At 37.8% G+C, this 16,573-nt stretch overlaps 1 long non-coding RNA gene across 4 annotated transcripts in view; it reads left to right on the forward strand.

Annotated features, from left to right (window-relative positions):
- Nucleotides 1-16,573, forward strand: part of LOC141959786 (uncharacterized) — a 175,112-nt gene that overhangs the window by 101,533 nt on the left and 57,006 nt on the right. For all 4 annotated transcript variants that reach the window (XR_012633492.1, XR_012633495.1, XR_012633493.1 and 1 more), the window contains one exon: nt 4,191-4,364. This is a non-coding gene — a long non-coding RNA (uncharacterized LOC141959786). The remainder of the gene's footprint in view (nt 1-4,190; nt 4,365-16,573) is intronic.

A 16,573-nucleotide genomic window follows, 5' to 3' on the forward strand; every position in this document is an offset into this window, starting at 1 on the left:
TGTAAGTCTTGTAAACACATGATTCTGAAACAGTGGTTACCGAAAAATATTTGAGGGAGTATTTTTGCTATATAATACACTGTATTCATAGTTGACACAAAATGAAATTAAAATTTGTGTTTACTGTTGTGATAAAGATAGATACATAAACTCTATTATTAATTTTATAACAGTAAATACACAAGGTTTTCCTAAAAAAAAAAAAAAAAGCTGATTAACTTATTGGACACCAAATAATTCTCATCAACTTTATAGTTTTTTCTTCTACTTTCTAATAAGAAGCTGAAACTTTGACAAAAGTAAAATTCTCTAAATATTCTCCTTTCTGATATACAGTGACCCTCAATGACTTCCTGAATGCAATATCACTACAACTTAAAAATGCTTTTAAGTATGATTTTAATGTTATACCTTAAAAAATGAAACTTCATAGAACAGTATTAGTGCCACATACTTCAGCTGAAATCTCTTCAAATTATACTGACATTTAATTAATTATAAGCTATTCTTAGCATATGAAATAATTATGTAGTTCAAAATATTTAATTTATGTTGTACTTGAATACAACACCCCCTTCCCCATCCTTTTCAAATGAAGAGGGATTAAAATAACAAGCATCTGTAAGAAAGATTCAGACATTTAAAAATGCGTATTTTAAGATCAAAAATTTTTAAAAAACTCAAAAGGAATTAGTTTGTTATCAGGGAACTGTAGTGCATTTCATACATTTCTCTTATTATACTTACTGACAGGAAAAAGTAAAAATTTGAGTGTTAAGCATCAGGAAGTGTTAGTCTGTCAATTCTTAGAGATGAAAAAGGTCTTATCATGATTCATCTAACTGACTATATAAACTTTTAGAATTAAATGACCAAAAGTTTTGTCTTTTTAACAAAGGGAAACTTTCAAACTTCATATAAGGTTTGCAGGAGGTTCCTGGAATGTGTGGAGGATAACATCCTCACACAGCTGATAAGTGAGCCGACCAGGGATGGTGCCCTCCTGGACCTGCTTCTTGTGAACAAGGACGAGCTTGTGGGGGAGGTAAAGGTTGGAGGCCGTCTAGGGTGCAGTGATTATGAGATGATTGAGTTTTTGATCCTTGGAGAAACAAAGAGAGGGGGTAGTAAAACTGCCATCTTAGACTTCTGCAGGGCCAACTTTGATTGTTCAAAAGACTGATGAACAAAATCACTTGGGAGGCTGCCTTGAAGGAACTGGGAGCCCAGGAAGGCTGGACATACTTCAGGAGCGAAGTCTTAAAGGCACAGGAGCAGGCTGTTCCCATGTGCCAAAAAACAAGGAGGTGGGGAAGGAGACTGGCCTGGCTAAACAGGGACCTTTGGCTGGATCTCAAGGACCAAAGGAGAATCTATTGCCTTTGGAAGTGGGGGCAGGTCCCTCATGAAGACTATAAAGATATAGTGAAGTTATGCAGGGAGAACATTAGGAGAGCCAAAGCACAGCTAGAGCTCAACTTGGCTACAGCTGTTAAGGATAATTAACAGCAAAAGGAGGATTAGGGAAAATCTCCCTCCTTTACTGGATGCAGAGGGAAACATGGTAACTAAGGATGAGGAAAAGGCTGAGGTGCTCAACGCCTACTTTGCCTCAGTCTTTAGCAGTGGAACTGGCTGTTCCCTGGACACCCAGCCTCAGGAGCTGGGAGATGGGGAGGGGAAGCAGTTTGAGGTCAGCACAGTTGGAGAGGAGGTGGTCAGAGACCTGCTGCACCACTTGGATGCACACAAGTCTGTGGGACCGGATGGGTTACACCCAAGGGTGCTGAGGGAGTTGGCAGATGTGCTCGCCAAGCCACTGTCCATGATTTACTTGAAGTCATGGCTAACTGGGGAGGGGCCATTGGGCTGGAGGGTGGCAAAATGTGACATCCATCTACAAGAGAGGCAGAAAGGAGGATCCAGGAAACTATAGACATGTCAGTCTGATCTCGATGCCAGGGAAGGTCATGGAGCAGGTCATCTCGGGTGCCATTTAGAGTCATATAATGGACAACCAGTGGATCAGGCCCAGTCAGCATGAGTTTATAAAAGGCAGGTTCTGCCTGTCAAACCTGATCTTCTTCTACAACAGGGCAACCTGCTTATTGGATGAGGGAAAGGCTGTGGATGTTTACCTTGAGTTTAGTAAGGCCTTTGACACCATTTCCCAGAGCATTCTCCTGGCAAAACTGGCTGCTTGTGGCTTGGATGGGCACACGCTTTGCTGGATAAAAAACTGGCTGGATGGGTGGGCCCAAAGAGTTGTGGTGAATGGAGTTAAATCCAGTTGGCCGCCAGTCACGAGTGGTGTCCCCCAGGGCTCGGTTTTGGGGCCACTCCTGTTTAACATCTTTATTGATGATCTGGACGAGGGGATCGAGTGCACCCTCAGTCAGTTTGCAGATGACCCCAAGTTGGGTGGGAGTGTTGATGTGCTCGAGGGTAGGGAGGCTCTGCAGAGAGACCTGGACAGGCTGGAGCCATGGGCTGAGGCCAACTGGAGGAGTTTCAATAAGGGCAAATGCCGGGGGCTGCCCTTGGGCCACAACAACCCCCAGCAGCGCTACAGGCTTGGGGAGGAGTGGCTGGAGAGCTGCCAGTCAGAGAGGGACCTGGGGGTGCTGATTGACAGCCGGCTGAACAGGAGCCAGCAGTGTGCCCAGGTGGCCAAGAAGGCCAATGGCATCCTGGCTTGTGTCAGCAATAGCGTGGCCAGCAGGGACAGGGAAGGGATCTGACCCCTGTACTCGGCACTGGTGAGGCCGCACCTCGATTCCTGTGTTCAGTTTTGGGCCCCTCACTACAAAAAGGACATTGAATGACTCGAGCGTGTCCAGAGAAGGGCAACGAAGCTGGTGCAGGGTCTGGAGCACAGGTCATACGAGGAGCGGCTGAGGGAACTGGGGGTGTTTAGTCTGGAGAAGAGGAGGCTGAGGGGAGACCTCATCGCCCTCTACAGCTCCCTGAAAGGAGGTTGCAGAGAGCTGGGGATGAGCCTCTTCAACCAAGTAACAAGCGATAGGTCAAGAGGTAATGGCCTCATGTTGCACCAGGGAAGGTTTAGACTGGATATTAGGAAGTGTTTCTTTACAGAAAAGGTTGTTAGGTGTTGGAATGGGCTGCCCAGGTCAGTGGTGGAGTCCCCATCCCTGGAGGTGTTTAAGAGTAGAGTCGACATAGCGCTGAGGGATATGATGTAGTTGGGAACTGTCAGTGTTAGGTAACTGGTTGGACTGGATGATCTTCAAGGTCTTTTCCAACCTATACGATTCTGTGAAAAGTAAGCCTCAGCAAATAAAGTATTCAATTCTGATCTCCTGGTTTCCCTCTCTGGTTTTGTATACATTATATGTAAGATGAAAAACAGTTGGCAAGACTATCATTTGTTGTGCGATTGTAGCAGGTAGGTAAGATCAAAGATTAAAAGATTTCTCCAACATGACTGTCCATAGTTTACCAGGTGTCAACAGTTTACCTAAGACAGTGAAAAACTTCCGATGTTTAGGTTGTGCTGTTCACATGAAGGAGTAGTGATTTTTAAAAGATAGCTTAGGGCCAAAGTATTTAACTATGTTGGTCAACTGGTGCACCAGTTTTGCAGATCTGTACACTTGACTCGGCCTTCCCCCTGATCTATCTTATGTTGCTCACGGTTAGCAGCTGGCTAGTAGTTTAGTGCAGATTATGCAGGCTGTGCTGTCCTGATGAGGACAATGGGAGCGTGTTCCTCATTAAGGAAAAAGGGTGGTATAGCCTTCACCTCTACTCAGCATGGTACAAGTACTGGACCCCTTTGCTCACATCAAACAAACATGCAGATAGTATGTTTAAAATCCAACTATTGAGTACAGTAAAGTGTGTTTTCTGAACATTCTTTGGTATCTTCATCAGACACCCTTTAGTGAATAGACTATGGCACCTGGAAGACCTGAAAGCCTGTAATGGCCCTATATATATAGGTCAAAGAAACTACTGAGCATGTCATGGTAATTGTAATAGGTTTGCTTCATGGGAAAATGCAAATGCTTACATTCTCTGCTAAGAACATTTTACATGTTGCTATATGCTTCAAAAGGGCTTCATAGGTGTTGAAAGGAAATGAGCAGCTTGATCTGAGTAAGGATCATCTCAACAAATAACCAAACAGAGCAACCACACTTTTAATCATGTTTTTTCTGATTGTACAGAGAGAGTTTACACATGAAGACACTGCTGTGATGCTGTCCCACAGGAAGAAGGAAGCCAAGGGAGAGATACTCAGTGACAGAGTTGGCTGCCTTGGAACCCAGGGCTGGTGACCAGCAGAAGAAAAGGCATTAACTGAGGTTTGATTAGCAGCTTGAGATAACTGGCAAGCACAGGTAAGGGTATTTGCATGTCCATATCTGTTTCTTTGAATCAACATACCGAAGAATTAAGTATGCTTTGGCCAAATAAATCAGACTTTACATTTGGAATATTGCAGACTGGTTTTGCCAGACAATATTTAAAAGGAAGTACGAGCAGTTGGCTAGCTCGTGAGGCCTGCTGGTGTTGTGTCTGTTACTTAGGGAGAAGTCAGCTGAAGGTAACTGGGGTTCAGCCTCATTCCTCAACTGCATCTCCAAAGCAAATGGATTTTCAGTATGCATGTTCCAAATGAAGCTTGAAAAAAACTCAGTACACAACCTGTGAACCACAGAAGTAGGTTTCATGAAGTGATTTGGCTTGTCCTTTGGCCTCAAAGAAAGAATGCAGCATTAGTTTTCATAATAATTGTTCTCTTCTGAATTCATCTGTGTTTGAACATGCCTCTGGGGCTTCTGGAAATGGGCCAGTACCCTATTTAATGAAGTAACTGGTGTCTGCACCTAGGAGGAAGTTTACCTCTAGGCAGAGTCAGCTAAAGGTCTCTCTACTGTTTAAATAGAATTAAGAGTTTATTCTGACCCTCTGCACTGCATTAGTCTTACCTTGGAGAAAGACCTCTATGCTGTCTTCACATTTCAGAATGTTTTTCTAAAAAAAGCCTCAGGTGAACTCTTTTAAGATTGTATTTCTGGATTTTTATTTCTTTTTCAGATATAAAAAAAAATGATCAAGATAAACAAAATTTAAACAATCAGAAAACTCATTTCTTCTTGTAAGATAGGCTTTAATTTAAGTTTAAACAGCTCAAAATATTCATGTGAGTGATGTTTGTCAATGTCTAGTACAGCTCCTCCATTGAATGAGTGTCCAGTGCTAACCATACATACAAATAAATAAACATTGGATAGCAGCTCATTTTCTCTGTTTAATGCTCCTGTATTCATATGTTAGAAAAAACTTCCTTCATAGATATGTCTTATTGATGTCCTTTAAACTGCGTAGTAAGGAAAAAACAACAGTCACATTTCCAGTCTGTAATAGAGGATTTCAAATGGCGGTTTCCTTCCATGCTGCTGAGACCTGCCAAAATGACAACTGATAAAGAGTGGCAATGGATATTAATTGCATTTTCATTTGTTTGGTTTGTTTCAGTTTCCTAATATGTGAGGGCCTTTGTTTACTGTGTTTAGCAATCCACCAAAAGCTGTGCCATGGTACAGCTGTTTCAAAGTACTGCTTTATGCAGCAGAGCTTTTCTTCTTCAGCCAAATGAACAGGTCATCTTGGCTGTGGCCAACATCATGTTTGGCTGCTTGCTTGGCCCCTGGCTGAGGCATACATTTTCCATTAAATTCCACTAACAGAACAGAAGGCATAAAACCCTCTTTTTACCCCTTCATCCGCAGCAGCCTGGCTCAGGGCACGATACTGCTCACTCAGCCATGTGCACTCCAGCCTAGCATGGAATTGTGTCAGCTTGGTGCCATTTCTTTGCACTGGTAAATTAAAAGCCATATTGAATCTGTAGCTTGAAAAACATAGTTGCATATCTAGAAATACTTTCAAATCCAATCTAAACTATATATTTTATTAAAACAGGCATATAAAAAGTTCTTATAGCTGACAGAAGAGATAGTACATGCAAAACATTGCATACTTGCCTAAATAAAATTTTAATGACTTTCAACAGTATTTACAGTGCCACAGAGTAAAACTAGGAGTTAGTTTAGTGGCTTGGTCCAAAACCAACCTCTGAATAATGGACTTCAAAAGCCATGAGCCATTATATTATATTTCATGTAGCCATAAGGATACAGGAGAAAAAATTGGAGGTTAGGGGGTGGAAAGGAGAATCTGGAAAAAAGTTATTTCACCATGAACTAGAGTTAAAGAGTCCTTTGCAAAGCAAATAGTGTTGTTGTTGAAGTAATTGGTACACATGCATTCAATATTTATATTTAAGCAAGCTCCTTGAGATAGGCATCCTAAGAGGTAAAGAAATACACAAAAAGCAAACAGAAGGAATAGATTTTCCTTGTGTCACAAGCGTACAACATTAAGGACATTGCAACTTTTTAGCCATCGGAGTAAATTTATTTAGCAAAATAGAGAACAAGCAGAAGTAAGCATGGAAAAAAACATGGCTTATTTTATTACTCTTAGAAATATTGTAACTTTGAAATGTACATACATGAGCATGAGAAAAAAGATGGTAAGGGGAACTTTAAAAGGATCTTTAAAGTGAATACAGTGGTGTAAGCAAACACAGCTATGAAAAGTACTTTGGTGATTTCAAAGATAAGTATAAGAAAATCATGCACCTTGTCTTTTATGTACTGAAACATTTTACCATGTAACAGATATAATGGGCATCTGGTGTGACAAAGTGTTTGATAGCAGCTGAAACAAGCTGACACTTGAACTAAAAAGCAAAATAATCAGCCTATCTTGCCACTTCAGCTTGTACAAGCATTTTTATTCTGTTATGGACTGAAAATTCTTGTTTGTTTGTTTGTTTGTTTGTTTTCTCAATGAGAAATACAGAGGGGAAAAAAAAAAAAAAAGGTAGAAGCAATGCCAAATGCACAGGCTGTTCAGTCCTTGTAGTCACATCTCATGTGGTTTCCAGGATTAGCTATACTTGCAGAGTATGAAATGCTAAGAGCCGCTAGATCATAGCATAACTCAGGCTGCCAGTGACCATAATACTGTACAATAGAATAGTACTACTTACTTGTCACACTGGTTTTGAAATTATTTGTTTGGAAGCAGCAGAAAAACAGTGCCTTTAATGGGAGCAGGATCAAATCTTACTGCAGTAGTTTTCATGACTAGCCATGTGCATTTTGTATTTGAGAAGATGGGTGACATTGAGAACTTTGTGAAATACTGAGATTGTTTGGGTAGACAAGTATCATGTCTCAGACCTGTCTAATAAGTAATTTCCAGGAAACACTCCCCCACTGAAATTCTCTAAGAATGAAACCCAAAGTAATGATTTGAACCCATTCTTCTGTTTAGTTTGGTGACAGAGCCAGTATCATTAAGACAGAGTATAAACTGAGTTTCTCCACATCCATCTATGGTGACAAAATTGGTCTGATTTTCTTGTTTTACATGAACACAAGTTGAAAAACTACACAGAAATAAAAAGAATCACAGAAATGTGAAGTGTATATAAGGGAGAGGAGAATTAAAGCATTTAACCTTGATAAGACACAGTTGCTTCTGCACCCCCCCCAGTCTACAAATTGAATACACCTGTTGTACAACCAATTAAAAAGACACACTCTGCTCTTCCCTCCCCCCCCCCCTTTTTTTTTTTTTTTTTTTCTTTTTTCCCATTAGATTCTTTTTGGATATTTGTCTTCCTGAACTTTTGCCATACCACCTGTTACCCAAATGTTTAAGTGCATCATCTTTCTTGTCCATGACAGCAGCTTGAATTCTGTTAAGAAGGAGTAAGCAGTTTCAGTTTTCAAGATGACATGAGTATTATACTTGGCTTAGTCTAGAAAAGGTATGACAAAAACATCTTTGTGCCTCTCTCCATTCAAGAAGTAGGAATCATCAAAACACTAGAAACTTTCTCTGTGTTCTATAAATATTCTAAATGTTTTCTTCTGGTACATCTTACTAGCTAATAAAAATAAATCTAAAATAAATAAAATATAGATAAATATTCTAGATATGTTTTTTCTTGGGTTTGGAAGAACCTTGTTTATTTATTCTTCACTTCTATGTTAATACCAAGCCAATTATTTAATTGCCTAATTCATAATATATTTTCATTTCCTAAATACTATGTTCATGATCTGTTGCGGGCTTATTGCACAACATGTCTTGTAGAAAGCCATATATAGACAGCAACTGTAATGTTATTTCTGTTCTTTTATAAGATTTTAATTTTGCTAGTATGTGTGAGATTTTATTAAAAAAAAAAAATCCTGGGTATTTTTAATTCTTTATGGACAACACTGGGTAGTATCTTACAACTCATTGCTACTAATAATAAAAATCGGCAGGGAATTTTCTCCCTCTATGATCTGACAAAATCTAAACAGATTTTGTTTATAATGAATGACATTTTTTTCTTTGTTAGACTGATAGAATCCCATAGAGTTTTGGAAGAGTTGTATCAGTGTAACAAACTCAAGGATTGGTGGGTTGTTTTTCTGTTACTCCAACAGAGATTTCCGTGTCTTTTTATTTTGTAGTTAGCTCTGCTATTGCATAAATGAACTGTATTTGTATAACAACGTGGCTGAGTCTATAAATCCATTTTTTTACAATCGTTCCTCTGCTACTGCAGAGGAAAACAGCCAGGTTGCCCAATATGAAAAATATTTAAATTGAAAAACTTGCATGCAAAGGTATGTGTTAAAAATTGTTCCATGCAAAACATTAACAAAACTGGTTTATGGAAACTGCTTCCTTTTATAGAAAAACAGGAAGATACACTATTTTAACATTGAAATTTTTTTTACAAGTGTTACTGTGAAAAATGGCTCTTTCTTAATCTATGTAGTTTTATATACTTGGGCTACATACAATCTTTTTACAATAACAGTGTATTAAATTAAGTAGGAATCCTTTATAGTGAGGAATGCACACATGAAGTTTTCTACTAGTTATGTTATTATTAACTAGCTATGTTATTATTTACGCTCCTTTCTCATAGCACTTTCTGTTACCAGTCATCTAACGATGCGATATATCTATTGTTTACTCTTCAGTATGAGAATAATATATCAATGACATTTGTGTTCTGAGTGAACTGTTTTAGTTATCCAAATCTATCAAAATATATAGAGAACCAATACGTTTCAATTTGTTGCAGAAACATTTCCCTGCATCTGAAGGCTGTTTCTTTGGTACCAACTAAGAAATTGCATGCTCATTTTTGTAATGCACGTCTTAATTTCACAACCAAAAAAAGCTCAGACAGTGCTTCACTCAGTTGCATTCTCTAAGATGATCCCAGTCATCTTCAATGTGTTTTCTCTTCCAAAATAAAACACTCAGTCCAGATGTCCCAGTTTTTGGGGTGTGAGGCTGGGGGTTGACTGCCTTTGTCTGAACATGCATCTGTCTCCCAGGAGCAGTGTCTGAGGAAATGTCTGTTCGGTGGCATATCAAGCTCTGTTGCATCCATTCACAATGAACAAGCATATTTGCTAGATGCGTTCTGCTTGGTCATTTAGAAGCTCTGGACTTAACTGTGCTGACATTTAAACTGGGAATCATCAAATGAACCTCAACTTTATTAAGAAACACAGCCCCTCAAATGCCAAACTGCAAATGAACAGTGTTCCCATTTCAGTCACATAATTTCGCCCTAGCATGAGTGCATAGTGTCTATGTAAAATATGTAGCCTTTGAAAAAATTTGATTTATTTCCTTCTACATTTTAATCTGATTTAAGATCAGTAAGAATAGAGGAATGGTAATTTAAGCAGCCAGATTTCTTTGATCCATGATTGGCAAAGAGGTTACAAACTGATAAATACTGCCCAGGGTTACTGTAATTCACTTTGAAGATGAATTGCAATATGCTGTGATTATCCTTTGATAATGTGTTTGACAGAGAATGGTAGTCCTTGGGCCAGCTGGCCTGTGCTCACACTTGTTGAGGAGAGCATCCTGGAGCCAGCTAGATTTCATAATTCTTGGGCTAGGACTTTTGTGGGGCCTTTCTGGCTCTTGGAAACTGTTTTGATTTTTTTTTTTTTTTTTTTTTTTTTCCTGAGTGGAGGCTTGTTGCGCACAAAAGCATTTGCTGCTAAATCATTACAGTGTTACTGTGTTCATCTGTGATGAGATTGTGAGTTTTTTATCAGTTCAAAGTTCAGCAGATGATGAGAAGGCAGTGTCACAGTCGTAACCGTGGTACTTTTATAGCCTAAGCATGCAGGTATGTGCTTCAATTTTGCATGTGAGTGTGTAGTAGTAGGGGAGGCTGTGAGGATGTGTTTATGTGAAGGTTTGTTGAACCTAAAGGATATCTCAGAAAAAAGGAGCTTGAAAATTTTTACTCTGTGCTTATCCATACTGTTTCTCTGGACCAGATCCCAGTGAGAAGTCTTGGAAAAGGCAGAAGGAAGCCATTCATGGAGTGAGGGTGATCAGGAGACTCATGCCCTGTTACAGAATAGGAAAGAAGCCAAGCCAAACTTTTACTATAAACGCATAAGGCTAAGTTATAAAGTAACAAAAATTTTAGTGTTTTGCTTGGTTTCTGCTCCATAAAAATCCATGTTATAAATTTCTTTCTGGACAGTTCTCTCTAAACTAAAAAGACATTATATTTTATTTCATGTAAGACAGGATAAGGTTCTTGGGAGTACATTTCAATCTGTAAATTGACACAGAATACGTGCCTCATCATTTAACTAACTCTTACTGCTATAGAAGATCTATTATTTCTGAAAGGTCTTTATGTATGCCTCTAAGATCTAGGTTTCGTGTTCTTTTAGGGAAGAGTGATAGCAATTCTCTAGGAAAAAATCTCTAGGAAGAATTAAATGAAAAGTTAACCAAATGTAGCCAGTTTTCATACTGCTTGAAGTGTAATTCTTCCCAGCCAGAGTCACAAGCATGAATTCAGAACTGTCATCATTCATTGGGATTTTCACCACCTCTCACAAATAATAACCAAGCACCCAAAATTAGTTACAGAAAGAATAATTGCTAAAATTCATAGTATGCTGTATGAAATATGCCCATGGAAATAAGAGAAAATTTTTCCAGAGTACCCACTGCTCTCCTAAATAATAACTAATAATAGAAATCATTACTTAAGTAAAACTGAAGTAAATGCTAAGGGGAATTATTGCAGCGCTGTTTGCATCTTCTTGAAGGACATCTTCTTGAAATACATTCAGAAAATCCAGAAGAACAAAGGCAGCAATAGTTAGATCTTAAGAACAGAACCAGCCAGATCCCTATGTGTAGCAGCAGTAAAATCTATGCATAAGCATGACTAATACACGCACATGTTTCCGCATATTCCTCTCTCAGGTACCCCTGCTTTTTATCCCCCATGGATGATTCAAACTCCCCAATGTTTTCTCTTAGCTTATCCTAATTTCTTAACTCAATTCTTACACTGTTGTCTGAAATTATTTGCAATCATGACTGTACTTTTAAAAATTAATAAAGGCATGACAGAAAAATGCAGGCAAAAAATAAACATTAACTAAAAACCATAGCATTTGGCATTAATTTTCACTGACTGATGAATTTTACCTTTTGTAGTTACCTACAATACATGTATAAGAATCACATTCAATAGCCATCCTAAATAACTGCAGGCCTTAGCTGGAGCAGACAGCAACAACAATTTCCTAGAAGAGCCTCTAAAGTTTCTGAGAAGTCATTGTAAAAATCTGCAAGTAATATAATGCTGCAAATATATGAGGCAAGACCTACAAACACCAATCCAAGTTGCATTTCATTTTAAGATATGTACCAAATCTGTTAAAATCCATAAACCAAGGAAGTCTGAAATTAGATTAGATCAAAAGCACAGCCTCTGGTTCCATGTACACTACAAATGATGCGGTGTTAGTTTTTTTTCATTGTATCTTTGTTTATTCACAAATATAAACAGATATAAAAACTCCTTAAGATTGTTTCCAAAAATCTAGAAATAGCAAAATGTGAAGCTAAGACAGAAAGTTACTATTTTTATCTTTTGTTAGTCACTTTACCTATCTCTGACATGACGATTTTTGATATAATTTCTAAGACACTCTTAAATGGTAACTTCAGTGACATTATTAAGTGTGTAGATTGATTTGTCCTATCTCTGAAGAATAGGACAACATCAAGAAATAACTAGAATTATAAGAAATAGCATTTTCCCAAGCAAAACATAGTTCTTCACAGTAAAGGACAAGTTCTTCAAACTATGACATCACTAGTCAATACCAGCAGTAAAAAAAATAGCAGAATGATGTTAATAACTATGCTTTGCTTCTCTTTATCAAAGAAGATGGCAAAACACATTAGCCAAATATTATTTCCATGGTTCAGATACAAAATATTAAGGAATTTATGGGGTGGAAAATTATGCAGTAAAATATTCCTAGAATTGTTGCTTTCTGCTTACTGTGCTCAAATCTTGTGCCAAGTTTTAGCTTTTAAAAATCAATTAGGCTTGGAAACAGGTGTTATTTATATTGCTCCTATTGCTCTGTAGTTGATTTCTACAAGTTTCTTTTCAAATTAGTAGTGTTGTTCTTACATCTATTCTGCTTAATTCTTTTGCTGTGTTGTAGTGTCATGATTCCAGGGTACCTGGCGCCTTGATCATACTCCCAGACTCTCCACTAAGTTTTCTTTCCAAGATGTAAGCTCAAATTGACCTCCTCCTCCAGAAGAAATAAATTTTCATTCTTCATTTACTCCAGGTATGAAGAAACACAATTTCTACCCATTATTTTCATTCCAGTGTTTCCACTGGGGTTTGGCCCCTTGTCTGCCACTGATCTTTTGAGAGAGAAGAGAAAGAGATCTCAGAAACGGGCCTTAATTATATAAGCATGCCCCTTTTCACCAGGGTGACAATTTTGGGCCAGCTGGGGGTAACAGTTTCATGTATGGATAGTTAATGAAGCAGCATTTGCCTCATGATATCTTGCAGCAGCAGCAGAACTATACTAAATAAGCCTAGTGAGCCAGCTGTAGACCCAACTCTTCTTCATGCCTATACTGGAAAGCTCTTGGCAGAGAGCCAGCAATATGATAGGAGATAATCGTAATACCAGAATAATGTTTGTATTTCTTTGCCAGGTTTTAGGTTAAAAATTCTTTCTACAGTGTACAAAAATAGCTCTTAATTGAATTTATAATGTTCAAATTAAAAATTGAGCTGATTTTTTTATGGTCTGCTTTTGCTACTCACAAAGATCTGAAGTCACTAGAAGCTGGGTTAGATGGCAGAGCAGAAGAGCCTGAAAAACAAGATTATGGCAGCACTGAAAACATCTTCTCCTATCCATGGGACTTGCTGGTTCCTGGTGTAACCATGAAATTTATTGCAGAAAAGGCTGTAATTCACTGACGATGTTGTAATTCAAGACAATACAGCAAAAAAAGTTCCCATCTCCCAAGAACTGCTATGATTACCCCCGAGAACAGGCAGCACAGGTTGCAGTGCTGTTTCGGGGAGGAAAACCAGCAATTCTGTGTAGGGTTTGTCTTTGACTTTTAAGCCTATAAGTAACTCTGTGCAGCTGAGAAAGCAACTGCAGTCCCCAAACAGTGCAGAAACAGCAGTTTTTGTTTTGGTCTATTCCCCTACAATGTTTGGGAGAATGCTGGAGGCTCAAAGGGACCAGAAGATTTTTACACATTTTAAGCTATTAAATCCCCAACTTTATTATGGTTCAAATAAGACAGATCTGTAATTGGGGCAATGTTATATCAGAAATTCCTTATTGGTCACCCATGAACACAGGAATCCAATCTGTCCGTTGCAGATTGCACTCCCCACTTATTGCAAGTAAATAATTGTTTCCTCTTGTTCACTCCAATTCTCTAACATCTGCTGAGACTCAGCCCTTTTCTTGTAATTCTTCGTTTCCTTCACTAAACGACATTCAAATGTAGTGCAGTACAGCATGCCTATATGCGGAAGAAGTTGTCAAATTGCTATATTCACCAAGGGAAAATGTCCACCGTAAAATTGCTCTGTGGGTGACTTTATTTGCAATATTTCTCCCTGGAAACATAGTGCCCCAAGACACTGAGGCAGCAGGAAGTAATGAAATGTATTTTTCATACTCTCACTTTTCATTTCAATGTATCAAGCAGCTCTTTAAACTGCTAAACTATTATATCTTATTTTAGAAAGCCTTTATAATAATTGTGAATAATTAGAACCCAAAGTGCTTGCTATTTGTAAATGAAAATAAATGCTTAGCCCTTCTTTCAGAAGCCATTTAAAACATTCTTTTTAAAAAGCCATCAATTTTGGTTTGTACTACTGGTTTCTTTTACTTTGCTAGAAATAAAGATATTCCCAGAATTCCAAATGATTAAATTCTTGAAAATACTCTTGTAGTAGAGGTGGTGTTATGCAAAAAGGTTGTATATCTGAAAGAATGGGAATATAATTTTTCATATTCTCACTTTATTCTTTCTTGTTAATTACTGAGCAGAAAAATGAAGATCCTGGTACAATAATTCCATTCAGCCCTTAGCCCCTACTATCCATATGTTTACAGGCATTTGTAATGTCTTGGGACGTGAGAAGTGCCAAAGTTCATAGCCAAAAGTATTAAATATATATATATTTTAAAAAGCAATAAAACTCTGAAGTGAAAATAGTCGTTAACAAGAAGGTCATCAGGAGAAAAATTATCCATCGCTAATTTAATAAATTTATGGAGATGTTAAAGAATAGGTTTAAATGTGCTGTAGGCATAGCTAGCCAAATGAGCACAGACACATCTAGTGGAAAGACACTTGACTCTGATCTGTTGCACTCAGGAATACACCAGCAGGCAACATCATAAGTCTTCCAGCAACATCTCCCGGATACTCTTAAAGTCCCAGCACTGTCCTTGGGTTCAGAGCTGTGAGTTTATGAAGCAGGCTTTCCTGCACAAAGAACCTGGAGGGCTTTTCTGACTTTTAATTCCCATTTATTATGGGGCAGTTAAAAAACTCACATCATGACCAAACAGGCTGTTTTCATGAAGTAAAACTTTGAATATTTAGATTTGTCTGGACAATTCTAGTGGTCTGTACTAGCACAGCACTAACAATTCAGAGCTTCTGGTAAAAAGAAAAGCATCACATCACAGTAGTGAGAGATCCACAGGCACCAAACTGTGTGTCTGAGTGAGGTCCTTGTACAGGTGCTGCACGCCCCTCTACTTTCTGAGATGCAATCTCAGTTAGAGTCTCCATATTGCTGCATGTGGTATCTGTCATTCAGATTGGGCTACACCCACTCCTAGAAACTACTGACACTGTACAAGGATTACCTTTACCAGCATTTTTAAAGAAAATTGGTGCTGCCTGCACTCCAGTGCACAATTTGCTTCTCACCATCCATACCAGGTGAATCAATGCATGAAAATGAGACACTTCTCACTTCTGCTTTTTTTCATTGCTCTTTAATAGGCTTTTTTCCTCACTTGTTTTTCTATTATTCCCAGTTCAAATGTTTCATTTGAAAGTGGACTCATGATACTTTAAAAAGACAGGTGAGGATTTTGCTTCATTTATTCTTTTAAACTAAGGAGCTTGAAAACACAGAAGTTTTAGCAGCTACAAATTTATCTGATTTGGACATAAAATTTAAAAATAATTGCAGCACCTTATGTCATATAATATTATGTTTATACTTTTAAAAACCCCACAGCTTTCTTTAGATTGATGTCTCTACATTATCATAGTGGAAAATCATATAAATTTCTTTTTATATTGATATAAAGATATATATTTTGAAAAGGATGGATTTCTGAGACATAAAGATCTGCAATATAAAGTTATGGAAATATTTCTACGTTTTAATTCTAAACTCTTCATTATGGTAAGACTAATGTTACTCACTCTATCCCCAAATTCAAGACATATTGTAGGAAGCTTCTGGTTTTCACACATCCAACTGTTAGTTACATCTCAGTTTAGCCAGTTTTACATGGGCAGGGTAATTGATGCTGACAACCAGATACTAGTGAGACACAGTCAGTATTTGCCAAACTGTCAGAGACCTTTAGGCCTTTTAGTCTTGAATTCATTAACCAAATATCAGCTGCTCATTCTTTTATCGTAATGATTATGGTTTAAATATCTACAGAGTTTTAAATTATCAGTTATCAAAATGTCTTTTCAGTAAAACAATTCTACAATATATCTTATAAATTTCATGAAAATAGGGTGATTGAGTGTTAAACTAGTACTGTTTTTTTAGCTACTTATCAGAAATGTTGAGTAATGTAACTGTGACCTCTCTTTACTGTGCATCTTTTAAAGCCAAATATTCTACATAGCTATGTGAAATCTATGTATACCCAGGTACCATCACAGTCCTCAAAGCTATATGGGAACTAAATTAAATCATAGGTTATTAATTGGTAAGAAAACCCCCAAATATCCTTAAAATAAAATGTCATTTAATTAAGTATAAAACAAAACAAAACAAAAAAGTGAAAGAGAGCTAGCTGTCTAATGTTTAGAGAAATGCACAAAAGTCAATTTTTTG

This window comes from Athene noctua, chromosome 4 (genome assembly GCF_965140245.1).
Source record: "Athene noctua chromosome 4, bAthNoc1.hap1.1, whole genome shotgun sequence".
Lineage (NCBI taxonomy): Eukaryota > Metazoa > Chordata > Aves > Strigiformes > Strigidae > Athene > Athene noctua.